The 27,467-nt window shown below is 46.4% G+C and overlaps 1 protein-coding gene and 1 pseudogene across 2 annotated transcripts in view; both read left to right on the forward strand.

The window, feature by feature from the left end:
- Window positions 1-27,467, forward strand: part of LOC144762304 (exportin-5-like) — a 2,548,278-nt gene that overhangs the window by 1,081,493 nt on the left and 1,439,318 nt on the right. The gene's annotated exons all lie outside the window — the stretch shown is intronic.
- On the forward strand, window positions 8,288-9,064 carry LOC144761217 (protein ABHD15 pseudogene; annotated as a pseudogene).

Genomic DNA, 27,467 nt, shown 5'->3' on the forward strand with positions numbered 1-27,467 from the left:
GAAAGAGAAGGAGAGAGAACTGCATCGTGTTCCATTGAGGATAGAAAGGGGAGAAGGAGGACGCAGGAGGGGTGTTAGGCAGCAGGTAAGGAAAAGACCAGAGCGGCAGGTGGGAGAGAAGGTGCACGAATGTGAGGGATCAGAGCTAAAGAAGAGAAACGGGGGTTGGAGACATGGAGAGTGTGGAAAGAGGGTGAGTAAAGCACGTCAGCAATAGTGACACCGAGTGACACTGAACACACTGAATTCCGCATGGCTTGCTTTTTTTTTGTTTTGTTTTTTCAACAGCCCTTTTTGTAATTCATATCCCTGTGCGAGCAATGTTCACACAGGATTCGGAATTTAGCTTTGAAGAGCCTATGAGGATAAATGAAATTTGGTATTGGTGTTTTGAACAGCGTAATCTGTGTGTGTGTGTGAGTGGCTCTGTGTATGTGTGTGTGTGAGTGGCTCTGTGTATGTGTGTGTGGCTGTGTGTGTGTGGGGGGGGGCTCTGGGTGTGGGGGGGGCTCTGGGTGTGTGTGGGGCTCTGGGTGTGTGTGGGTCTGTGTGTGTGTGTGTGTGTGTGTGTGTGGCATTTGCGAGAGATTAAGCTATTGGCATTGTAAATGACAATGCCATTTATTTATCTGTTTTGAAAACCAACACATAAATAAAAGATGTGTCATTTGCAATGCCAATAGATCTAACTTTTGCAAAGGTGAGACCGTTGCATTGTAAATGCTTGTTTAACCATTCATGCAGATAAGATGGTTCTGAGGACCACGGCTGCTTTCCTGCCTAAGGTGGTTACTCCTTTCCATCTTGGACAGTCTGTTACCTTACCTACCTTCTATCCTCACCCTTCCAAGGAGGAGGAGAGACTGCACCGTCTGGACCGAAGGAGGGCAGTCAGCTTCTTCCTAGACCGAACCAGGGACTTAAGACTGGATGACCAGCTCTTCGTTGGTTATATTGGAAGGATGAAGGGCAAGGCAGTCTACAAACCAACACTCTTCAGGTGGATCATCTTGTGCATTTATCTGCTACGGCTTGGCCAAGAAGAAGCCGCCTGAAGGTATTCGAGCTCATTCCACCAGAGCTGTCATCTTCTGCTTTGGCTAGAGGTGTCCCTGTTGTAGACATCTCCAAGGCGGCAACTTGGCCTCCCTCCACACTTTCACGAACCATTACTGCTTAGATTAGGTTAGGAAGGATGGCCATTTTGCACGGTATGTGCTAAAGGATTTTTTGGTATAGGTAGGTGGCCACCCTGCTACGGGAGAGGAAGAGCTGGGGGGATTCATTTCAAAAGGTGAGGAATCCACAGGCAGATGTATTCATCAGAAGAACAAGTTACTTACCTTCAGTAATGCTTGTTCTGGTGGATACAGTATCTGCCTGTGGATTCCTCACTGTCCCACACGCCTCCCCATTGTCCACGTGCATATACTGAAAACATTTCTTATTGTTTGACATTGTTGTTTTTCATATGTCATTTGCTTGCCATACAGTTTGTTGTTAGGAAATGCTTTGGTTTTTAGCATTTCCTCTTTATATACTTTATGTATTTGTGTGTATATATTTTGGATACTGTGTATACTTATTATGTTGTCGATCCGCCCATTCATATCGAGGGCACAGAAAAAATGGGTGGAGCTGACATCAGCACACCGACGAGGTCTTCTTGTTTTTCCGATGAAGTCACACGGAGTCACGTGCAGAGCCGTTCCATTGTGACATCCTCGTCGACATGAAAGAGCTAGAAAAAGAGTTTATTTGTAATGCTGGCGCCGGGGTAATTCAAAAGGTGAGGAATCCACAGGCAGAGACTGTATCCACCAGAAAAAGCGTTACAGAAGGCTAGTAACTTGTTCGTTAGGCCAGTTTTCTTTCCGGCTCCTTCAGTCAGGACCCTGGATTTTTAGCTCTACATTTTGTTTTAACGTTTCTGTCAAAGTTCTCCTTTATTGCTGTAACTTCTGTTATTTCAACATCTGTTGAAATAAGGAATTGCCTTTTTCTAGCAGAGATTTGTTTTTTTTCAGTCAGAGGATGCCTTCTCTTTTTTACCCTTGCCCCTCCTGTGGTAAAAAGAAGTCGAAGACAGATTCCCAGTCTGCTTGTATCCTCTGCCTTCCTGAGTCTCATTCCCCTAAGACCTGCCAACACTGCCAGAATCTGTCAAGTCGCACTCTCAGAGAGAGAAAGAATCTGTCTTGGTGGACTCTTGGAGAAGAAAAAGGCTACTACCTCCAGACGCAGATCTCCTGTGAAACACAAGAAGGAAAAGGACAAAACGAGAGGGGGACGGGGAGCTTAATAAAATGGTCCAGTACCCATGCTCCAAAGATCATACAATGAATCCACTGAAAGGTAACTGTTCCTATAGTAAGATTCCAGACAACTTTGTTGTGAAATATGTAGAGAGTGGAAAGAAGTAGAGAATCACTCATCTAAGATAGCCAAGTGTCAAGTTGAATAGGATAAACAGATGAAAATTCCTCAAATTTGAAGAGTTACCCTTACTCACCCGTTAGCATGTCATGCTAAAGGTAATCCTTTGAGACGCCAGCCTTTACCCCGTTGAAGCATCCCATTACATTGATGCGGTAAACGAAAAACCTCGTACTCCCTCCACGTTCTTTTGAATTCTTTCCACACAATTATACAAGATATGATACCTTCAATCACACGTGGGTCCTTGTCTGTTCATCAGCGTTGTGATTTAGATACCCTTCCATGATTGTTGCAATTAGGAGCACCAACTTTTTTTTAACCCTTTAAAATTTTAATTTCTTCACACTACTATTAGCTGTGAACAGCACTTGAGTTGCATCAGATGTTCTTCACAAATCGTAGACTAGCTATCTTAATTGAGTGCATCTTCGTGTTTCTTTAGGTCGGATATATACATTGAAGCAGTTTTGTATGACTGTACCAGGCGAGACAACCACAAAAACCTGACTAGGGTTTATGTAACAGGGTGCACATTTTCCTTTGCCACCTGTTTACCTTTCTAAATCTTACACTTTTTGTCGGTACTGATGAAACGCCAAAGATCCAGTATGGAATATTAGGGCGTGAAACATGTAGACCCCGTGACCTTTCTCACTCACTCACTTTTCATAAGTAGAACTAACCCACCTCAGTAGTTGAAGCTCAGACAGTTCTTTTCTGTTTTTATTCCTACCAAATGGATTCAAGAACAAAATACTATTTGGGGAACCTTTGCGATATTTTTAATTTACCTTCGCACTGATCCCACATACCTGGACTCACCACTACGACGCTTCTCTTTTTTTTAAATTGTTTTCCTCTGCGCATAACCTTCCAAATAAACAGTGCATTCACCGCCATTACGCAGATGGCTCATCAAGCATCATCATAATAATCAAGGTTACTGTAACTGTCCCCTTTCCCTACAATCCTACCACCCCCTCCCCTCTACACCCACCCCCTGCCCTATTCAGCTAGATCGAAATGAGGTTATCGGACTATTCCGTCTTCCAACCAATCAAACAGAGGAAATGAAAAGGAAAAAAACAAGAAAGCGGTTCCACTGCTGAAATGTATATTCCCTCGTGTCGTCCGCTAATACCACCAAACCCGGAATGTGCTAGGTATCCCTCCCCCACACAGCCATTCGGTACACCATTCCGCATTATACTCCCTGTCAGTTCGGTATCGTCGCTCTATCCCTTTGAACTGACCCTACATCCTCCTCCTCTTCCTCAGTGTCCATAGCAGGGGTCTGGAGTTCTGCCACTAACGCTCCCCATGCCCTTGTCAACGCCTTATCATTAGTAGTACGCCTAGCCAGTTGCAAGCGGAGCGTCCCTTCACTACCCGCCCAATTTAAAAAGCTTGCTCTCCATCTCTGATAGTTAGGTCCCGTCTTTGACTTACAGTGCATGGTAAGCTCCCTCTTCGCCATAATTAGCCCCAAGTCATAGAACTTACTAGTAATCTTAGTGATGGGTGTGTGCGGGAACCAGAGTAACAAGCAAGTCCCCATCTCTGCCTCTAACGTTCTCCCTGTCGCCTGATTCAAACATGCTACCACCTCTTCCCAATAGGACCCCGGCCCCGCACATGACCAGAACATATGATGGAAATCAGCTCCGTCGGCATTGCACCTCGGGCACGATGACTGGGAGCCCCCGAAATACTGTAGGATTTTCACCGGCGTCAAGTAGGCCCTATGTAACGTAAAGAACTGGACTAATTGGAACCTGGCGTTACGCGTACCCTTCCAAGCTCGTCGCAACAATTGAGGCCATGTCGTCTCCTGTATGGGTTTACCAATATCCGCTTCCCATTTGCCTTTCAGAGTATCAAGGGGTGGAAGCTGCTCGGCCAACAGTCATTTATAGAGGCACGTGATAGCTTTAAACGTACCTGCCGCCATGCTTACATACTGGCAGCCCGGCGAAGTCGGAGGTTCCAGTAGCCCCATCTTCCACTGTCGCTGGATCCCCACTACCAGAGCAGCGTGCAACAGATAGTCTCCCCGCGGTAACTCAAATAAGCTCTGCAATTCCTGAAAGGATAACAGAGCTCCGTCTCTATACATATCCCCCACCGTATGGAGCCCAAGTTCCTCCCAAACCGCCAGTGCGGACCAGTTCCCTCCATGCGGAAGGGCTGTACACATGCCCAGAGGCATCTCCGGAGCATATGGGCGGGAACATCCCGCGCGCTTCTGGCTCCGATTCCAGCACAAGCGGAGAGTGCGCTCCTCAAGAGTGAGCTGATCAAGATTGATCTTCTGTTGGAGAACTATAAATGATAATACACGCCGGGGAATTACTCTGCCGTGCGGTCCATCGGGGCCTCTAAACTCCTGAGCCACCGCTTGTGTGAGCCACTGTAGCTGCGCCGCCAGATAGTACCATTCAAAATCAGGGACCGCCAGTCCCCCCTCCACCCTAGGCCGCATCAGGGTGTTTAGTGCAACTCGCCGTCTACCCGAACCCCAGATAAATCCTGTGGTCAAGGCCCTAAACTTCTGAAAGAATGACGCCGGAATCCATACAGGCAATGTGCGGAAAAAAATCGCTGCCTAGACCACTGTACCGCTATCAGACCGGGATTGTGATCAGAGATCGTCCTCTCCAAATATTCACTATGGTAAGTCAGCCCCCGAGCTTCCGGTGAGCACAAGATACTGTCAAGTCGCACATGCAAATCATGCGGCACTGAATAAAATGAGTAATCTCTATCCGTAGGATGGTGCGTCCGCCAAGCATCGACTAGGCCCCGGGTGTCCTGCCATTCCCGCCTCACCTTTGCTAATCGATGAACCGCCGATTGGGCCAACCAGGGATGTGATCGGTCCAAGTCTACATCAGTGATTGAGTTAAAATCACCCCCCAAAAACACAGTACCCGCCAGGAATGATGTTGGCTTCCCAGACAACCGTGAGAAAAAAGCTGACTGTTCTGCGTTTGGGGCGTACACACTGCACAATGCTACATCCCTCCCTTCCAAGCGCCCCTGTACCATGAAGCATGACACCTTAACAGGTGTGTGAGGGCAACTCTTCAAATATGATAAATTTCTCTCTGATTACCCTATCCAACCTGACACTTGTCTATCTTAGATGAGTGATTATCAACTTTTTTTTTTTTTACAGAGTTTATATAACTCAAACTTGATCCGAGGGTACCGGGTATCAGTGCACTTTACATGAGCACCAGTTGCGTAACATTTTCCACAACAAAGTTGTCTGGAATCTTGCTAAAGAAACTGTTGGAAATGGCCCTTTTTGCAGGGTTATCCCCAAACTTTTCGCTTCTTCCTCCTATTTTTTCCTGGCCTGCCATTGTTTGTTTTAGGACTCTGGGCACTTTACCACTGCTATTCAGTGCTAAAGTGCATATGCTCTCTGTGAAATTTGTCTTATGGATTGGTTTTTGCATGATTGGCATATTTGATTTACTGGTAAACCCCTAGTAAATTGCACGGAGTGTGCTAGGGCCTGTAAATCAAATGCTACTCGTGGGCCTGCAGCATTGATTGTGCCACCCACATGCGTAGCCCTGAAAAGGTAACTCAGACCTGCCGCTGCAGAGTCTGCGCGCAGTTTGTAACTGCCATGTCGACTTGGCAAGTGCACTGTTGGCATTCAGGAAGGGGTTAAAAACCTGGCTTTTTGATCAGTAAAACTCCTCTATTCCTTTTTTTCCGTTTTTGCTTAAAGGAGTAGTGACTAGCTCCAGAATTCCCTCGGGTAACCGTTGCGCTTTAAAAATATTCATAATATAACACCCACTTAGCAGGCCCTACCCTTCCCTTTTATTACATATGAGTCACCCCTAAGGTATCCCTGTGGGCAGGGTGCAGTGTATGTGCAAGGTAGGACATGCTCTGAAGTGTGTGGCATGCCCTGATAGTGAAATACTGCCAATTTCGTTTTTCACTATTGAAAGGCTTTCTGGCCCATAGGCAAGCATGGGAGTTAATTTGTAACATCTTATAAATATAACTTCCCATTGGGACCAGATAGGACAATAAAGTTTAGTATGCCTGCACTCAGAATCTAAACATGCATCTTTTAGTAAAGGTGATTTTTACGTTATGTGTTTGAAAATACCACTTTTAGAAAGTAGGTATTTTCTTGCTTAGCCATCCTGTGTGCCTCTGCTAGGATGAGTTTTGACTGTCTGGCTTTGGAGCGACAGGGGCTGGGAATGTTCAGTGGCTCCAGAGTGTCTGGGTGAGTCAGGCTGGGCTGAATAGACCTGGACTCAGGGCCGTAGCTACGGGGGCGGGGGGCGGGTGGAATGGGGCCTGGCCAGCCCATATATGTCTGGCCCCCTAAATGTGAGGCCTTTATATTACTAGGTCTGGGAAACTTCCCTTCACATTTTTGTATTATATTTAATCTATCGGTTTATTTATACTGTGTAGACAAATATTCCACAAAGCCTATGGCGTCACCAGTATAAATATACTGTGGCACCCCACTCCCAGTCACGGAGTAGTGCACAGCTGCATGAGAGCTGTTTAGTGCCGCTATGAATGACGGGAGCATCTTCGCACACTTTCCGTTCCATTGTGCCCAGCTCTGTGCAGCTGGACCCACAGAAAAAATGCTAAATGGATCGTCATGTAAAGCAATCGGCTGGCAAAGCAGTGCTGGTTTACTATAACGCACCCCTGACTCTTCCTTCACGTGCCAGGTAGCAGTTATTTAAACGTGTCTGACATGAGTCTTTACAGCAGGCCCAGACCGCAAAGAAGAAAGACCGTGCAGAGGCAGGTAAACAGATGGAATAATGTAGTTTTAGAATCTGCTACATTTGCATCAATTAATGTAAGTAGAACATACTGTGATAAAAACTCTCTGCATACTTGTTTGATGGCTTTGCAGATACGGAGACCGGAAACAACAGTTTTTCTAAAAATTAGACCAAATTGCTTAGATTAAATAAAATCTTTTCATGTTTATACAATTTACTACCACTCCTTAATTATGTTGATTAGTGCTTTAAGTCAGATGAAAACAAAGGGGGGCTCTAAAGTAGATGTGGCCAAAGAAATGTTACTAAGATTCCTTTCCAAGAGGAGTGGCCTTTGTCATCAAGGTTGTGGCTTAAAACTTGTAATTCAAAAATCTGTGCTTCACACAGCATGCCACCTAACAAATATATAGGTGTGTCTTTGTCCGGTTTCTGTTATTGAAACCAGACATACAGATCACATCAAAGGAGATATACCTAAAAAAAAATCCAGACCCATTAGCTTTCCCATTGCCTGTTAGCAATATCTGATAAATTAGCAACAATGATTTTGGTGTGAATAGCTAGAACTAAAAATGTGAGTATTTGAATTATTAATTGCCAATGTCTGGAAAAGGAAGTGGTCTTTAGAGTGTATAAATCTCTCCTTTCTCCCCTTTACTTTTCTTTGCAGTCTCTTATGGTTTTAGATCCTAACATACTTTTTAGGTTTTGCTGGCAATGCGTACGAAGTACGCATGCGCTAGCAAAATCCTTATGTTTCTCTGTTTGGGTCGGGTATCCGCCCCCTCCTCGCCCCCTCCTCCCATTGGCTAGCTCCATAAATGGAGGCTAGCCATTGGGAGCCGGATCTGTCCGTCAAAGGCCGGACCAGATTCGGGGGCGTTCCCGACATTTTTTCCCTCTCCGCCTCTGCGATGTCGTCATCGCGGCGGTGGGCGGAGTTTCGTTTTTTTTAAATTTTGTTTTTTTTTCCCTATTACGCGGCCGACCGCCGCTGGAGGAAGTCGAGGTGAGTGCTGCCGTTCCCTCCCCCTCCCCGTGTGTCCGTTCCGCCCCCCCCTCTGCGCTTCCCCTGCGGCTGCAGGCTGATCTGCAAGCCCTCCGCTCTGGCCAACTGCCTGCTGAAGGTGCCCTGGCGGTTCTCCGACCCCGACGTGGCCTGCTGGCTCTGGAGGAAGTGGGCGCACGTCCAGACCATTTACCACCAGCTTCTGCCCGGGGACCGGCGGCTGGAGTCCGCCAGGGACCACCTGCAGCTGCCGGATGGGGGGATTGTTGCACTGGATTGGGTGGTGGGGCCTTGGACCTCTTTGAAACACCGGAGGGCGACCAACAGCGTCACTTCCCCTCCGGTCCTGCTCGTCATCCCCAACGCCTTTGGGAAAATCACCAGGAACGTGCAGGATTTTTGCCTGCAAGCCCTGGAGCAGGGGTTTTACCCCGTGATCTTCAACAGAAGGGGGCAGAATGGATGCCCGCTGACCACTCTGAAGCTCCAACAGTTCGGGGACCCGGCAGACCTGGCCGAGGCGGTGGCGTACATCCGGTACAGGCACCCGAGCTCCGCGCTCTTTGCCATGAGTGAAGGCCTGGAGTCTGGCCTCCTGCTCTCCTACCTGGGAGAGTGCGGCTCGTCCAGCTACCTGACCGCCGCCGTCTGCATCTCGCCGGTCCTCCGGTGCCAGGAGTGGTTTGAGGCCGGGCTGCCCTGGCTGTACAGGTGGGCCCTCGTGATCCAGCAAAACATGAGCCTTTCCAGGTATGTGCATCATAGGCAGTTAAGAGAGAGAAACATGAGCCTCGATCTGTGGGGACATGAGCAGGAGTGCATGTAGCAAGGATGCTGTGGGCTCAGGTGCAAGGAAGGAAAATCGTCCTTTGCAGGGGTGTAACGCAAGCCCTTGCAGTGCAGGGTCCACAACCCGCCCGTGGGGTACCAACCGTTCTAGGTTAACCCATTCAGCCAAAGGTTCATGAATATTTGTGAGATAGGAGAGACTCAGGGACCCCCGTCCCATTCTGCAAGGGGGCTGGGGGTGTCATTTTGCAGTAAGCCCCTGCCCCTTTGACTGCTTGCTGCTGGGTAGTAAATTACAGCAGTTATCAGGGCTCAACGGGCCCCTGAGGGGCCTGGGGCCGCTTCTCCACCATTGGTAGGTACGACCCTGGGCATGAGCTTATATCGGATCCAAAATAAAAAAACAGGCTGGAGCTTGGTGAAAGTAGCGGGTAATAGATCATGGCTCTTCAAATCAAGGCCCCATTGATGCACTGGTTGGGGCCTACATGTTAGCAAGAAGTTATTCTGGTACCAGTCTGAAGGATGGTGAGTCCAGGGACACCACTCTGATGCATGACCCCTTAACATTCTGGGGCATCTCCCATGAATTAACTACAACCGAGGACAATGTATGGCCAGATTGGTGCACCCACTGTTTTAATTTAAAAGGCTCCTTAGGCGAATCAAATTCCACCCACGTTTTGGAGGGGGGAGGGGGTTCCACGCAGCCGACGGTTATCCTACTTTCATGCTGACGAATGCAAAAGTTACTAGCTGCAAGACAACCACATATGGTAACGAAAAGAATGAAATCCGCAAGGCCACCACTGCCCTGAGCAAAAGGGCCGAAGCCTGCTTCAAACACCCACCCCCAACCAAAGCTCAGCTTGGTTTATTTTAAATACGTTTTAAGGTCATACGAACAGCTGCAATCCGCTGTTGTTTCGTCATTACAGTGACCTCCCATGGCTGAATTACCCCTCACTAAACATGTCCCACTCGCCGTGTTTATAAAATAAAATAATGTCAGCTCGGATTGCATACACTAAAAAGTAACTTCATTATTTTTGTGTTTGCTGTTAGTCTCCTCAACTTCAACCACCCTTGAAAGTGGTTTTGTCCCCTCTGGAATGCCTCCACTTCCAAGCTCAGTCTCTTTTGTAGTCCTTTGTGATTTACAATGCAGGAGCGCCTGTTAAAAGCGAAAGGGCATGCCCTGTGCAAGAGGCATGAACAAAATGATCTAAAAACGTGCTACCTCCACAGAATTTTTTCAAACCAAGCGGATAGGTGAAGCTAATAGGTCTGGTGATGTCAAGCTAGCGAATCGTTATTAGTATTTTTTTTTATTGTAATCATGTGCAACAAAGGCATGTCTTCAGGTTTCCTTCTTCTTGGAGTGTTTCATCTCCTGTCTGGCGCCGTCAGGGCTCCTCATATGGCATTGCTCTCATGCATGTAACATGTTTGCCCATGTTACATGCTCTTTCCATGCAGCATAAGAACCTGATACAGTGTCCATGTCCTCCAAGGTCTTCGCTGTGGTTAGAACGTCTCTCAGTGTGCCACATGCTACTCCTGTGGTCTCCTATGTCCTGAGCATCATATAAAGCACATCCGTGGGACCAAAGCTCCTCGAAATGTTTGTCATTGTACAGAAGCCCCCAAACTTTCTGGTCGTGCACCCTAAGCTGCATGTGGGTCCCAAGTGCGAAACAATGCCTATCCATGTGCCAGGCACTTTCACAAGAGGGCAAAGGGAGGCTGCTTCAAACTGAGCTGAAAAGGGCACAGACATCCATCCAACCCCCTCCGGCTGAAGCGGGATCCCCAGAAGAGATCTTATGTTCTCCATGACACCTGCATGCCTCCTCCTGCAATGTTGTATCTCCACCACCAATTTGTGGTTGCACCCTACCACCGCCCTCAATCTCCTAGAGCCAGAAGATAAATGCAGTGTACTAGCCCACCACAAAAAGAAAAGCCATCATAATGCACTTATATAGGGCCTTTGTAGTTCCTAGGCCTGAACCGAAGCAGTAGTTGAGCTTGTTCTGATCTTGCTTCACTGTTTGCCTTTCCAGACTGGTGTCTCTTCCAACTGTCCCCTGCACTTTGTACCAGAGTGAGTTAATATTTGTACTCGGATAAGGCTGCATTCCTGGTAAACAAGACCAGTATATGGATGTCCGAATTTACACCCAACATCTACCACACAGGAGTTGTCCTAAAAGATAGAGGAATTTTAAATTCCTCTGCATATTACTTACTAGAGGACAATGTGGGGTGTAATACTTTCAACAGCTGTGTACCGATGGTTAAATGCTCTTGTATGGAATCCCGAGTCTCCTACTCGATTTAAGTTACAGGATCTCTGGGCCTCGCTTCCCTTACCTGCTTAAAACTGAATGTGATGCCAACATGCTAAAATCAAAATCAATATAAAAATGAACTGATCATCCCCTTGTCTTTTTACTAGTTTCAAAAGTACATAAAAGGTTGTGTTTTTTCACACAGTGCACTCAGTTTGCATTCTTATTTTTTATTAAATTAACTATAAAAATCATTACTTGTTTTGTTGATTCTATCGCAAACTCCCCTAATATATATTACATGGGAACCATCGTGACAGGTTTCAATTAGGAGCATTGGGTCACCTCTAGGCTTTAGGTAAGCTACATTCTATAAGAGCACCATAAAAATTGAATAGACTTTCCTGTTTGGTACACCTCTCGAAAGTATCAGTTACATTCTTTATGGCATCCCTATGTCCTGTGCAATAGGTATGAAAAAAAATATCTAAAAGCGTGTTACTTCTACATTTAATGAAAAATGCGATCCTGCTGAAGAAGTTTGTGGTGTGCCATGTGTATGTTATCTTAACTTTAGCCTGGTAATCCATGGTCCCATGCCCGGCCTATACAAAGTTTCCTTGTTTCCTGGGAAACAAGGAAAAAATGCAATTGGCTCGTTGGGATCCCGGCATCCGAGGTTGCCCCTGTCGGTAGAAACGTGACATTTTTAGGCAGACGGGGACAGTTTGCCTCTGTGATGTCTAAGTTGATTCCTAGATATTACAAGTGAACAGGGAAGGCCATTTTGAGTAAATGTGCTGGACACTGGCATTTAAGACTCCCCCAACTACATGATAAATCCTAGCTTCTCTCTGTCTTTTTCACTCTAGCTCTCTCTCTCTCTCTCTCTCTCTGTCTTACTCTCTATAGCTCCCTCTCTATATGTCTTGCTCCGTCTAGCTCCCTCTCTCTGTGTCTTGCTCCGTCTAGCTCCTTCTCTCTCCGTCTTAATCCCTCTAGCTGTCTTACTCCCTCTAGCTCCTTCTCTCTCCGTCTTAATCCCTCTAGCTCCCTCTCTCTGTCTTGCTCCCTCTAGCTCCCTTGCTCCCTTTAGCTCCCTCTCTCTCTGTCTTGCTCGCCCTAGCTCCCTCTAGCTCCTTCTTTCTCTCTTACTCCACCTCCCTCTCTGTCTAGCTCCCTCTCTCTCTGTTTTACTCCCTCTAGCTCCCTCTGTCTCCTTCTCTCTCTGTCTTACTCTCTCTAGCTCCTTCTCTCTCCGTCTTAATCCCTCTAGCTCCCTCTCTCTGTCTTGCTCCCTCTAGCTCCCTCTCTCTCCCTTGCTCCCTCTAGCTCCCCCTTGCTCCCTCTAGCTCCCCCTCTCTCTGTCTTGCTCGCTCTAGCTCCCTCTAGCTCCTTCTCTCTCTTACTCCCTCTAGCTCCCTCTCTCTGTCTAGCTCCCTCTCTCTCTGTTTTACTCCCTCTAGCTCCCTCTGTCGCCTTCTCTCTCTGTCTTACTCTCTCTAGCTCCTTCTCTCTCTCTTACTCCCTCTAGCTCTCTCTCTGTCTTTCTCACTCTAGCTCTCTCTCTCTCTCTCTCTGTGTATGTATAGCTCTGTGTACATATACCTGTGTGTGTGTGTATAAGTGCAAATGCAATAAGTCTCACAATTTCGAAAAATAAAGCTATTTACTACTAAACAACAACACCATTTATTTATCTGTTTACTCAAAAAAAACATAGATGGAAATTTTAACATTTACAATGCCAATAGCTCTAACATTGTCAAAGGCAAAACCATTGCATTGTAAATGCTTGTTCTCCCTTCGATCTCTCTGAAACCATCCATCTATATATCTAGCTAGGCATCTCTTTCCTCTTCAGCATCATTTGTACTCTCCTGCGCATTGTTCGTTTTATCTCCTCCACTTCACCATCTCTCCCACACATATAACCCACCCACTGACCTCTAAGGACTGCATTTTCTTTTCATTTGGTGCTCTAAATATTTCCACAGTGGAGCACCACTTTTACACACTTTACCACAGAATCACAAATATGGTTGGTACATACGTGACTATTGCTACGCACACTCTGCAGAGAGTCCAAATTTTGGATGTGCATGTAGTCTGCACACCTTTATGATGTGCTCACAGCCCCGTGAGAAATTCCCACTGCCTTCAGCATAAACGCTACCCACAATCTGAATTCAGCAGGACACCTGGCAGTAACTGTTCACTGTATGCATTCTACAAAAGTTAAATGTTGCATGATTTAAAAAAAACTACACATGAAATGCAACATCTTCTAAAAAGAAAGTACTCTTGGGGAATGTAGCATGAAGTCCAACATTTCAAAAGTAAACAGATACTGCATTGCTGACATTGGTTTTTACAGTCATTATTGAGAAATCGATCCGTTTTTGTTTTGCTTGTAAAGCTAAGGACACGATATATGGCCCAAAAATGACCCGCACAAGTCAGTATTTGATTACTTCCAGGTCTGCTATCCAACAGAGTCAGGATTTTCATTTCTGAGACCTGTGGGGAAGAATTTTTGGCCACTGAAATGAGTACAAGGCTTCTTATGAAGACCCCTTAATAAGTATAACTACCTTCACTTTCCGAAGCCCCATTTTAAAGGTATTTTCAGGTATGTACGTGTATTGTGTTCAAAATAGGTGTCGTCCCACATAATGAAGTATACTACAACAGGGTCCACAATACATGACTAGAAAACAGGTATGGGTTCTCAAAGGCCAGTGCAGATACTACTGTCATAGACGCTGCGTTGTTGAGGGCCTCTTCTTTGCTTTGGTTAGGTTCGGTGTGCAGGCTCTGTGAATTAGAATGTGTTAAACAACAATAAGGGAGTTAAACCCTATGAGTAGATTCCAGCCTCAGTAGAGGGAGGGAAAGGTGCGTAAAACACAACCCAAATAGGGACATCCTTCACCTAGTTGGTGACATGCTTCATCATCGGGGTCCCACCTGGATAGCCGAGTGCCATCCAGGTGTGCTACGACACCTGATTACAGTGGAGCTGGTTCTTTCTTTTATATGTGCAAGACAGGTAATAGTGTGTTTAAAAAGTATCCGATCCTACCCACTGGAAGAGTTTATTCTGGAGTGTCTCGGATACTATTAAAATGTGGGACACCTGCTGCCCTGTTAGGTGGGCTGTCGGTGTAAGATGAAGTAGTATTTGTGAATTAAAAAAGAGGTCTACATGTTTCAACCTATGTGTCTATTTACAGGTTTTCGTCAGGACCGATGTGATACCAGCGGGACGGTATGCGCACGCTAAGGCGCACCCTATCCACGTTGGTTGTAGAAGTGGAGTCTCAAAAATGAGTCTCACGAGTAAAAAGTGTTTTTCTCCTGTGTTTCCCGGAAAAAAACTCAGCGCATTAATAGTTAGGGCTCCATGAGCACCCCCGGACTGGCTAATTCCTCGCTACGATTTGTGATGGAGGAAATGGGCGCCTTTCGTGCCTATGCCGTCCTGGCGGGGCTCCGTAGTGTTACTGGACGGTTTTACCGTCCCGATGATAAGGAGTTTCCCGTTTTTTTTTTAGAATGTGTGTCAGGTGTCATGAGGTTGGAACTGTTGAACAGTGTTACCTTATTACTTTAGCCTCCTTTAGAGTATCACAAAATTAGCGTATGTTTATTAAAAATGGAGCAATTATTTTTGCTACAATTCCCCGCAATGGACTGATTAAGGGAGTTTCACAAGCGAGAGAACACAAAGTTAGCTCTTGTGTCGCATGGTCACTTTTGCTGCACTGGCAACCAAAGGCCTATTATTACTTCCAATGCTGCTCGGTGCTAGGAAAACCTGCCATGATCAGTATCATTTAGAAGGGGAGACGACTTCTATGATCATTTGGCATCCTCCACTTATATCCATCATAAGGAGATGAAGATCATCACATCTGCACCATTATAAATCATGGTGGTCCCAATGGATTGTAAACCGAGACATTCCAGTTACTTTGATGAAGACCTGACTAAGCTGAAGCGTTTGGAAAACCCTAAGTGCACCTTTTCAGCAAGCATGCAAGCAAACCCCTTCCCCTGTTCAAGGATCTTTTTGGATATACCTACCACAGTTATTGCTGTTTGTACATAGTACGGTGCCAATTCAACATGTCAAGAAACAGCAGACTGATTTTTGTTATTGTTGAATTTAGCCCTTTCTGCAGGGTCATCCCCAGCCTTTCTACCTTAATCCACCTGTTTTCTGAACCCATTTTCGTTGACTTTTAGGACTCTGCACAGATTACCAACGCAAACCAATGCTAATGTGCTTGTGCGCTGTCCTTAAAACATAGTAGATTTGGCTTACAAACTATTTAATTTACTTGTAAGTCCCTAGTAAAGAGGTAATACATGTGCCCAGGGCCTGTAAATTAAATGCTAACAGAGAGCTTGCAGCACTTAAGTAACCCTTTAAACATGTGTCAGACCTACCATTGCGGCCTGTGTGTGCAGTTTTAAACTGCCATTTTGACCTGGCAAAATAAACTTTTGCCTGACCTCAACCTTCCTTTTATTAATATATATGGGTCACCCCAGGGTAGGCCCTGAACAGCCCATATGGCAGGGTGTATTGTATTTAAAAAGTTGAACATGTACTTTTAAGTTCTACATGTACTGGTAGTGAAAACCTCTTAAATTAATTTTTCACTGCTGCAAGGCCTACCTCTCCCATAGGATAACATTAAGTTTCCTTATTACATTTAACAGGTGATACACTTTAAATTTGGAGCAGGAATGGAGTTTGGTGTCTAAGGAATTGTCATTAAAAGCCCTTTTAAATTGTAAAGTTGGATACCTAATCTTAATCCTGAATATGGCAATTTTAGGAAGTTGCAATTTTCATTGTTCTAACATTTGGGGCCTGCAGTCTTTTGCGGAGCCATGCTGGGTAATGCTCCCAGATAGTGAGAGAAAGGGGGGTAACTGGGTGGTGGCAGGATGGGCCACTCTAAGTTTATGGAGGGGAGGAGCGGTCACCTACCACACTCACACATCACAAAGGCTCTGCCTGATAATTCTCACCAAGGGGTCGGTGTACAAGCATGGGTGACCCAGTCACACCCCTTAAGTGTCACCTCCCCAGACCTATCCCAAAAACCACAGCAAGGGACTCTGATACGAGCCAACGACAAAACTATTGTGATGGAAAAAGATAGGTTTTAATCGCTCTCCTGAAGTCCAGCAGGCCCTCCAAGCCACGGATCTCAAGTGGCAGAGAGTTCCATAATTTGGCCGCTTGATAGCGGAAAGAGCGCCCCCCTGCTCTACAGCGCTTCACGCGGGGAACTATAACCAAATGCTGCCCAAAGGCGCGCAGCGCTCTGGATGGAACATAAGGAGTCGGCATGTTACAAAGCAAGCTAGGCGAACAAGTTTTAGTATCTTAAATGAAAGACACAAGGTTTTAAACTTAATACGCTCCGTCATAGGAAGCCAATGGGGTTTCCGAATAGTCTCGGAGATAGAGCAGCACCGAGGAAGCCCTAACAGAATTTGGGCCGCCATGTTTTGAGTACGTTGCAATCGAGCAATCTTCGCTTGATTGGCCCCCAAAAACAGGGAGCTAGCGTAGTCCAGTCGAGATAGAATAGTTGACTGGACAATCAGCTGACGAGTTGAGGGCTCAAAAAACTTTGAGAGGTTTGAGCCCCCGTAATAAACCAAAACATGTATTGGAAACTTTTTTTGTGTGGGACCGAAAGCTGAGGGAGGAGTCCATCCACACCCCTAAGTTCTTAACCTCCACCTTGGGTTCAGGGGTCTTACCTAACGCCCTCGGCCACCAATGTTCACCCCACAGGCTACCATACTTACCAGCTAGCAGAACTTCAGTTTTGCTTGCATTTAGCTGTAAGTAGTTAGGAGTCATCTATTCTGACACTGCCGTCAGGCCATCTCTAAATCTAGAGGCATGCATAGTGGACCCTTCTGTCAAAACCACCACCAGCTGCGTGTCATCCGCATATGAGACGATGGAAAGATCCCACTGCTTGGGGACCGCAGCTAATGGCTGAACATAAAGGTTGAATAGAGTGGGACTCAGGGCAGAGCCCTGAGGTACCCCCTGTTCAATAGTGTGCCTGAGATAGAAATGGTGGGGCAGTGACCCGAAAGGATCTCCTGGACAGAAAGGATCGGAACCATTCCAGAGCCATACCCGTAATACCTGCCTCCTCCAATTGTTGTATCAATATGCCATGTGAGACCGTGTCAAAGGCAGCACTGAGATCCAGCAGGATCAGTGCCGCCGCCTGACCTGCATCAAGAATGGTCTGCAGATGCTCAGTCATGGCCAGGAGGGCAGTTTCGGTACTATGTCCGGAACGGAAACCGTTTTGTGACATATCCAGAATGTCATTGGAATGCAAAAAGTTGGTTAATATGATGTTGACATGTGACTCCGCCACTTTCGCCACCCAAGGAAGAAGAGCTATGGGCCTGAAATTTTCAGGCTTAGCCTGATCCAATGCAGGTTTCTTAAGGATGGGGGACACCCAAGCCTGTTTCCACCGAGTGGGCACCAAGGCCGAGGCAAAGGAAGAGCCTCAACACTCTGCACACGGCCGCCCTAGTGCAGCTGAGGGTGTAACAGGAGTGCATCCCTGACCCTGGGGGAACCTTTGATCTAACCCCAGGACCTCAACTCCAAAGACCGATTACCTACCTCAAAACTGATAACATGTTTGTCCTCCATTGGATAACATTGACACTTTTTCTCCTGAAAAGTTTCTAAGTGTCGAGTTTTGAAACCTAAAGAAATTCTTTAAAAATCGCACAAATAACTAAAACGTGTTTACTTACCTGTTTTCAGGAAGTGTCCCAGTGCTTAATTTATGCATCCAGCACTGAGTTACAAAAGTAATGTGAAAAGTAATTTACCTGTAAATGCCATTTCCTTCCTTAGAATAACATTGACAGTTTTGTGTGGAAAAGTTTCTAAGTGTCGACTTTTGAAATCTAAGAACATTCTTTAAATATCGCATGAATAACTAAAACGTCTTTCCTTACCTGTTTTCAGGACATGTCCCAGTGCTGAATCTAGTTATCCAGCACTGAGTTAGAAAAGTGATGAAAAAAGTAACTTAACTGTAATTTACTGAAAAAGCCTATTCATTTCAATGTACTGTATTTGCTAAGTGTTGCATACTATTGCATCCCCTGTAAATCAAAGTACGAGTTCTATTGCCTTTTTAAACTGTTCTATATTCAACAACCTATTACTGAAAATATTTAAAGCTTACCTGTGCCAGGCTTGCTTGGTTCTAAAAATAAACAGTATATTTTTTATACAAAAACAATTGGCCTAGAGCTCAGTTCTTGAGTGTGTGAATTAATTTGATGACTGAGTGTGTACATCAAATGCTTAACACTGTCCTCTGATACTGCCTTACTGCTCGATCCCTCTACCACAAATAGAGAGTAAGGTTCTATCTAACTTTAACCTCTGCCTACCTCTGGGGTCACCTGGACTCTATACACACTATACCTCATTTTGGTGCAGTATATATAGCGCCTGTTTCCTACACTACTCCAGTTGTTGTGCTAAATTCTTAGAGTTCTTATAGTGTTACCTATGTGGTAATGGGTTTTGAATTGTACAAGAGAACCAGAGAGGTGGACTATTCACATCTAAGTGAACTTGTACCTACGCTCTCTCATCGATGCAATGAAGGGTGGGTTAGAAATAGTTGTGTGAGCATAGCAGATTCTTCCTTTGCTTAGGTTGTCAAGGTCTGCAACTGTTTTGGTGGTGTTTGCATTAAGGGGGGTCATCCTTTTGTAAAGAGTTACTTTTTGATATCTCTTTGAATGCCAGGTGATGGTGGATATTTGTTAACTTTGCTGGCAGTAAACTTTTGAGACTGGCTTTCTGAACAGACAATTATGTGTCACCAATGTGCATTTTCTTGAAGGGTGGAACAAACACTGAGTTTATCTAGTTCAGGTAGAACAGAATTAATATGGTGGTGGTTGTAATGACCGATGCTTTCTCAAATACGGGTGTCTTAGTCAGAACTCTAGATCATTTCTTATCACAGCCCTTTCTCAGAATACCTACAAACACCACACTTTTAGAATACCTGTCTAAGAAAGAGATAATACTAACGACTAAAGATACAATAAATCATAGCTCCGAGGGTATGCATAGCAACGTCTTCCGACGAATCAGTATCAGCAACGTCTCCCGACGAACAACGCAAACCTACGCGAGCAACACCTTCGGGTAATCAGAATCGGCAACGTCTCCTGACGAACAACGCGAACCTACGCAAGCAACACCTTCGGGTGAACAGAATCAGAATGAGCAACGTCTCCCAACAAACAACGCAAACTTACGCGAGCAACACCTTCCGGTGAAAATCAGTGCATACCTCTTACGCTATGTTGGGCTGGTTTACCTGCAATTTGGATATCCCTGTTTCAGAGCCGATTCCCCTCCTGTATCGACAATTACCCATTAGAGGGGAAATAGCCCATCCCTCCATAAGCATTTGGTAAAAAAGGGGTCCCGGCCTTCTTCCACAAGGAATAAAAACACGAATAAACACTTCAAGGGTGTTTATTACATGATAATAGAGTGACAAGGAAGATGAAAAAATAACTAAATATTACAATCAGTCATCAGCACATATACATAGAACCTGAAAATAAATGGTATAGTTGGATAAAATTAGACATACATGGAACACCTCACCATATTCGCAGGTATCTTTATAAGGGTCCGTCTCTCTTTCCCTCTCTGGTTGGGTCAGGACTCTGTTTCACAAAGTCGACTGCACTTCTGCACCGTGATGTTCCACCAGACCGCCAAACAGCCATTCCAGCATCGTCTCTCTCCCTCACTTGGACCCACTTTCACTAATCTAGAATGTGTCTCTTTCTCGAAGCTTCTGAAAGAACCCGCCTACCGTTCTCATAGGATTCCTGTACCACCTTGTACCAAGCACGCAACAGCAGCTGGCCAAGCGTTTGTTATGGCTCCGCATAAAGAGAGCACATTCCATCCGATAAGAACCGGTCCTCTCTGGTTCACTGCTAGCGAACAACACATAAAAACTAAAACATTGCCTTTCACCTGAAGAGGCTCGGCAAAATTGTGTCAGAAAAGAACATGGCATCGCTCGAGCATAGGCCTTTTAGGCCCGAAAAGAGCAAAAGCAGTATGCAAGAAGGCATAAGATCATGCCAAAGCAAACAGGCAAGCCCTGCTAATAGGTGAGGTAAAAGTCAGAAACAGTACGAACATCAACGGTGTTCGGGTGACAGCATCATATACTGAGATGGTGGTGGGCAACGGTCATACCCAAGCCAATCCGTACCAATACCGCTGTCATTACAGTGGCTCAGACATTGAGGGAAAAATAGGAGAACAAATTGTGGCAGAGGGTTGGCATTATGAGGAAGGCACTTGCTGTAACTCTCTTCACTTGTGGCACTAGTGACATAGTGCTCATGATAACTTCCAGGTTTCTAGCATGTTATTGGAAGTGATCCAGTACATGAGGCCAGATAGTCGTAGGTGGTATTTTTCCAGTTTCCCCCAGATCTTGAAAAGGTAAATTTCAGGTGTTTAATCAGTAAACTTTGTCCACAGCTTTTTAGGCAGTGGTCAAGGACAGAGGAGACTAAGTCAGGCTTTTGAGCATCAGGATGACATGGGTGTCTTCTGCATGGCTGTAACGGTTTTGATTGAAAGGTCAGATGAGTACCAGTAGTTTGCTGAGGTGTGGCGAGATGATGAAACATTGAGGGCCTTCATATTGAGTGCAGAAAGGAGTTGAAGGGTATAGTGGGCATAAGATGACGCTTCATCTGTTGGTAAGATGTAAGAAGGTCCATTCTAGAAAGTGTTCTTAAATGCGAAGATCTTCTAGCCTTAGAACCCATGTGGAGTGATGCACTGAAATAAAGGCAGTGGATGGGTTTAGTAACAATGAGACAGCCCTTCCATGTCTGTTGACACTGTTCTTCTGGCCATTCCAGAAAGATCTTTGTGATATGAATTTGTCAAGGTTGGCCTCTTGCAGATTGTTTGCTAATTAGCAGAAACTGTTGGATACAAGTTTTGTTTGATTGTGATCGGCTTCATGTAGGTGGCCATGAAGTCATTGGGATAGATGCCTGCTGATGGTTTCTGCATTTGAATGTGACACTGTTTTGCAGACTCTAAAACAATGCGTTTTTCCAGACAGTGAATATCAGCAGTACTCATTCCAATATGTGTGTCCGAAGGACTTGTTATCTCTATTTAGAGAAGAATGTTTTTGTGCTATTATTTCTAATACTTTTTCCTACAGCTGAATATAAGTATGTAATGTGCATATATCAGAGTCCTGATTTGGACTCCCGCAGAGTATGCCAGCATATTCTTGTATGCAAGATACATATATCTTGCCAAGCACCTTACGCACTTGCATACACTCCAACATGCATACTGTTCATGCGTTAGAGACCTTACTACACAATGTGCATATCTGACTATGTAGCCTGTACATTTTTTGCAGGATGATGAGCTACAACTTAATACTCATACGCTGACTGCAACGCTGTCACTTCTATGCCCAGAATGCCCTTGTGCTTCCTAAGTCGTCAATGACCAAATATTTAGCATGTCATTTTTGAAATCTCAAGTATGAATTTTGAGTGAGAAAGGGTGAGAACTGTATATTTTCTGTAGGTTTCAGTGGGGTGAAAAAGAAGTTAAGAGCGAGATAATAAAATTAATGTAGTTTTTTTAAGGTATTTGATGGAGACCAGAATAGCTGCAGGCAGTAGTTGCGGGCTTTGTAATGAATTTTTTTATATTGGAGGTGTATCTGTAAAATGAGGTCCTGTACATAGACTAATATTGTGATGGGGTCAAGAGGAGACCAGATTACGGAGGCGAGGATTATGCTTTTCTTTTTCCGCAATTTATTACAATACCAAAACACAGCAGCCTCAGAAAAGCTTATAAAGGAAAAAATGCTTATATCACAACATAGTATAGCATTATCCGTAACATAGTCCACAAAAAACAAAGTCTCTTGAACTACGACTCCCATCATTCCAACGAGGATGATATCCAATGAGTCCTTCCATTATGTCCATGACCAGTAGATAAGGGGTCCCTTCTCGGTGTTCCTCCTCTTTCTTCGCGCGAATCACGCTACAGTTCATTGGTCTGCCTTGGAACCATCGTTTCCTAACAGGAAAAACAAACAGCGTAAGCGTTGTAACATAGGAACAATCGTCGTACCAACACATTACACAACAACATGGATAACAACTCAATGCAAGACTAAAGCCATGAAAACCTAGGTACTTACTGACATACGGGCGGGATGTCGCTCGCTGACGTCATGGGTGGGATAATCCTCGCCTCCATGTCCTTAATAGAATTGGAACTTACCCTTACGTTAGTTAGGCAAATTTTGATTATATGGCAGGACCGGAGGCTTCAGATTATGCTAGTTTAAAGCTTACTTACCACCAAATGAGCAATATCCACCACAGGTTTAAAATAAAACCTCTTAAACGTGGAATCCGAGGACCAGTCAGCGGCCCGCATTAAATCCTCCAAACGAGCTCCCGCAGTGAAAGCCTTAGAGGCCATGGCCCCCCTGGCAGAGTGAGCTCCAAAACGCTTGGTATCAATACCTGCCTCTTGCATGACCCAGCGCACCCACCTGGCAATAGTGGAGGAAGGGACCGCATGGTGTGGTTTTCGTAAGGCAATCAATAATTGTCTTTCGCCTGGTGGGCGAATGTCCCAAGTCACCTCTTCGTAGGCTTTAAGACACTGAACACACAATTTTGGAACGTCCACGAAAGTCGGATAAGAAATAGACTTCGAGGCCGACTTCGTGCGGCGACCAATCGTAAAGGTGACACCATCCGGTGAAAAAACACGTGCTGAATCGTCTAAGGCTCGCACATCTGACACTCTTCGACAAGACACTAAGCACAAAAGCATAGCCGAGAGCTCCTTGAAAGACGGGTACCTGTTAGGTTGCCAAGAGAGAAAAAGGTTGAATGCCACATTGACGTCCCAGAGGACGGAGTACCGCGGTTCCGGAGGCAACGACACCAACGTACCCACTTAGTCCAAGCGGACTTGTAGCGCTTCGACGTACTGACTGCCCAGGCCTTGGACAAAAGTCCTTCAGCCGATCTCGAAAGGCCTGGCAGCGACCAACGTCCTCGGAAAGCCTCCACGCCATTAGACGGAGCGAACCCTGAGCGACAAGATGATGCGGCTCCCGATCCGGATTGAGAAGCAGGTGTGGAAACTGGGGGAGTAGGATTGGAAAATCCCAAGAAAGTTCCAGGAGAACCGGAAACCACACTTGATACCTCCAGAGCGGTGTTATTAGAACCAGCTCCACCACCTGCCGGCGGACCTGAGCCGCCGTCCGCATCACCATTGCAAAAGGGGGAAACGCAAAGGCCTTCTCCCGGCTCGTGTCTTGGAGGAAAGCGTCCGTGGCTTCCGCCAGCGGATCCGGCCTCCAGCTGAAGAACCTCGGAAGTTTATGGTCCAAACGGGACGCAAATAAGTCCACTGAAAAAGGACCCCAGAGATCGTGCAACCACTGAAAAACTTGAACGTCCAGCATCCACAGACTGGAATCCCGAAGATATCGGGAATGCCAGTCTATCTGGTTGGCTCGACCCGGCAGAAACTCCGCCGTCACGGACACGTGATGGTCCAGACAATAATCCCAGAACTCTTTCGCCATATTCGCCAGAGCCCGGGATCTCGAACCTCCTAGATGGTTCACGTAGCGGACCGCGGACTCATTGTCCATTTTCAACAGAACACACGACCTCTCAGAGTCTCCTGTCCAGCAGCGCACTGCAAATGAACCCGCCAGAAGCTCCAGACAATTGATATGCAACTTCTGCTCTTCTAGCGACCAGGTGCCGCCTGCGGAAAAATCTCCACAGCGCGCTCCCCAACCGACTCTGCTGGCGTCGGACTCGATAACGAGGTCCGGAGCTGACCCGAAAATCGCTCGGCCATTCCAGGCTTCCATGTGGGACAGCCACCATGACATTTCCGCCTTCACCTCCTCCGAGAGGAGAATCAACTGATCGTAAGACATGCCCTTGCGCAGATGGTACGCCTTGAGACGTTGAAGGGCCCGGTAATGAAGCGGGCCCGGGAATATAGCCTGAATTGAGGACGACAGAAGGCCCACCACCCTGGCGACGTGTCGCAAGAATGTGTGAGACTTGGTCACAGTCTGGCGTAAGACATGTCTGATCTTGGACAACTTCCGCGATGGAAGACTGAGAGAAGCGTCGACGGAGTCTATGACGAACCCCAAGAACTCCACTCTCTGTGAAGGAGTGACGACCGACTTGACCCCATTGATGATAAAGCCGAGCTCCTGAAGTAAAGCTACTGTCTGGCGCAGCTGAGCGAGCAACTTGACAGGACACTGCGCCATCAGCAAAATATCGTCCAAATAGACTATCAGTCGAACACCCTGCCCCCGCAGGAACTCCACGGGGTGCAACACTTTCGTGAAACACCACGGGGCCGAGGAGAGACCGAACGGGAGGGCGGTGAACTCGAACACCTGCTCCTTCCAGAGGAACTGAAGGAAACGCCGATGAGGCGGGTAGATCGGAACCACGAGGTAAGCGTCCTTGAGGTCCAACCGTACCATCCAATCTCGTTGGAGGAGGATGTCTCGCAGAAGATGAATCCCCTCCATCTTGAAATGACGGTAGATCAACCAACCGTTGAATTCCTTCAGGTTGATCACCGGTCGGCGCCCACCACCGGGCTTGTCGACCAAGAACAGATTGCTGAGGAAACCTGAGGGATGCCGAGATGAGCGACGAATGGCCCCCTTGCGGAGAAGCTCCGAGACCTCTTCGTGTATCAACTGAGCATCGGCCATCGAAAAAACTATAGGATGGGGGGTACCCACCCGAGAGGGCTGGTTGTAAAATTCGATATGGAACCCGCGGACTGTCTGAAGCACCCACGCATCCGCTGTAAGTTCCTCCCATGCTGTAACGACTGGGTTTTTAGAATAGGTGGCCTATCAATAATGGCTTCCTCAGCCGTCACGTAAACACACTCTTCTCAGGCCGCTATTTACAAGATATTTGGAGAACTCACGAGAAGGCGATTATTTGCTATTTACAAGCCTATACAAGTAGGAATATAGCTAACATCTAGGGGATCCCCTATCTAATATTTACTCCCCTGATTTATAGTCGCCAGACTGTTTACTTTCCTGATTTAGAGTCGCCAGACTGTTTCCCTAACTCTTGGGATCGATACTATCTATGCTTCCTGACGGTATACCTTGTGTCTCCCCTCAGGGTGTTCTATAGGGGTCGGCGGCACACACCTAAGATGCGCCGGCGATATTTACTAGTCTCAATTTAGAAGAGTTATCAGATTAGAACATTCGGGAGTTCCTTCCAGCCATAGGCTACACAATCTTCCATTTCTCAGTTACCTGCTAGAAGGGTCCACTCACCTTATAACATGTCAGTATCTGGTTGAAAAGAAAGGCTAGTCCTGTCATGGAAACAACACTCAAATATATGCATTGAACATTATATCTTTATTCTACATTTAAACATAGCCATAGAAAGTTAAACACAGTTACAAGTAGTTACCATCTACAACCTAAAAAGGGAGGAAAGGTGTATTATTAGATATATGTATTCTACACTAACTCAGAACGCCTCACCTTATACGTGCGTCTTTCCATCTCAGCAGCAGAGCTGATCCCTCTCTCCCTCTCGAGAGAGAGAGTCCTTCACTCGCTCGGGATTCTGCTCTCCCACTATGGCTCACGTATACACGTCTGCACCGCTACACCTCGTCTACGCTGCCTTGGCTCTGAAACTCGAACCCTCATCTGGATTGCGTCTCGGTTTCTACCACTCCTGCATGTTGACCTCACAGGATTCTTGATCTCTTCCTCCTCTTCGTTATAAGCTAGTAGTTAATCACCAGCTCTCAGGACAACTTCATCTGTCTGCTCCGCACGTAGCTCTCTCTCTGTCTGCTACTTGCTCTTTGATAATATATCTCTCCCTTTCTCTATGGAAATTTCCAATCGTAGGCCGACTCCCACCGAATTCCTGTACCAGCCCCTGGCGTCCCACGCCGTCAGCAGTGGCCACCTGCGTATTGCGTCTACCACCAGTGAACAAAATACATTCCTTCGATAAGGGCCGGTCTCGACCGGTTTCTAACTAGCGAACAACAGGCTTATTATAAACATACCCTTCACCCTACAAGCACCTCGGACAGACGAGGCAGCTATCTAAAATGGATGAGACAGCCATCCAAAATGGCTGTCCTATGGTTTTTGGGCCTACAGGCCTAACTAACGGTAAAAAGGCACTAAACCCTGTCAAAGCACATAGTTAAGCTCTATTAATAAACGGAAAGGTTGCTAAGACTGAAATGATAGTAGATTATAGTCACTTTGAGTCCAAAAAAGGGCTATGAATTTCCCGGGCGTTACACACGCCCCCAGAAATGCCGCTAAACGGCCACCAATTCGAACCTGCTCCGCAGGAAGGACACTCACCTGCTGAGTTATTGGTGCCGGGATTCTTCCTGAAGCCTCGCCCTCCGAAGCGCTGACCTCTTGTAGGGTAGAAGGAGTTGAAGTTGGCAGAAGTGTTGTACTGCCCTCGCCCGGAGCCTTGCCCTCGATTGCCGGTGTGATGACCACCGCGGCCGGTCGCGCGGCCCCCACCGCGACCGGCCCCTTGGGAGAAACGCTGCTGGAAAACGCCCTTGATACTCTTCTGGGCTTTATCCAGCGAAGTGAAAGTGGAGACGAACTTGCCCAACTCCTTAATGAACGGCTCTCCAAAGAGCCCGCCCTGGGCAACTGCTCCCGGCTCCGAGGAGGCCAGGTCCCCCAACTTCGGATCCAATTTCATCAGGAACGACCTTCGACGCTCGGTCGAGAGGGCACAGTTGGCGTTACCTAAAAAGATAACCACCCTCTGCGCCCAATTCGACAAGACGTCGGGTGAAATGGCGGTCCCGGTGACCTTCGCTTCCTCCGCCTTGTCAAGAATTTTAGTAATAGGCCCTACTGCTTCAAGCAACTTGTCTTGGCACGACCGCCAGGAACGGTCGATGCC

This window comes from Lissotriton helveticus, chromosome 6 (assembly GCF_964261635.1).
Source record: "Lissotriton helveticus chromosome 6, aLisHel1.1, whole genome shotgun sequence".
Classification (NCBI taxonomy): Eukaryota; Metazoa; Chordata; class Amphibia; order Caudata; family Salamandridae; genus Lissotriton; species Lissotriton helveticus.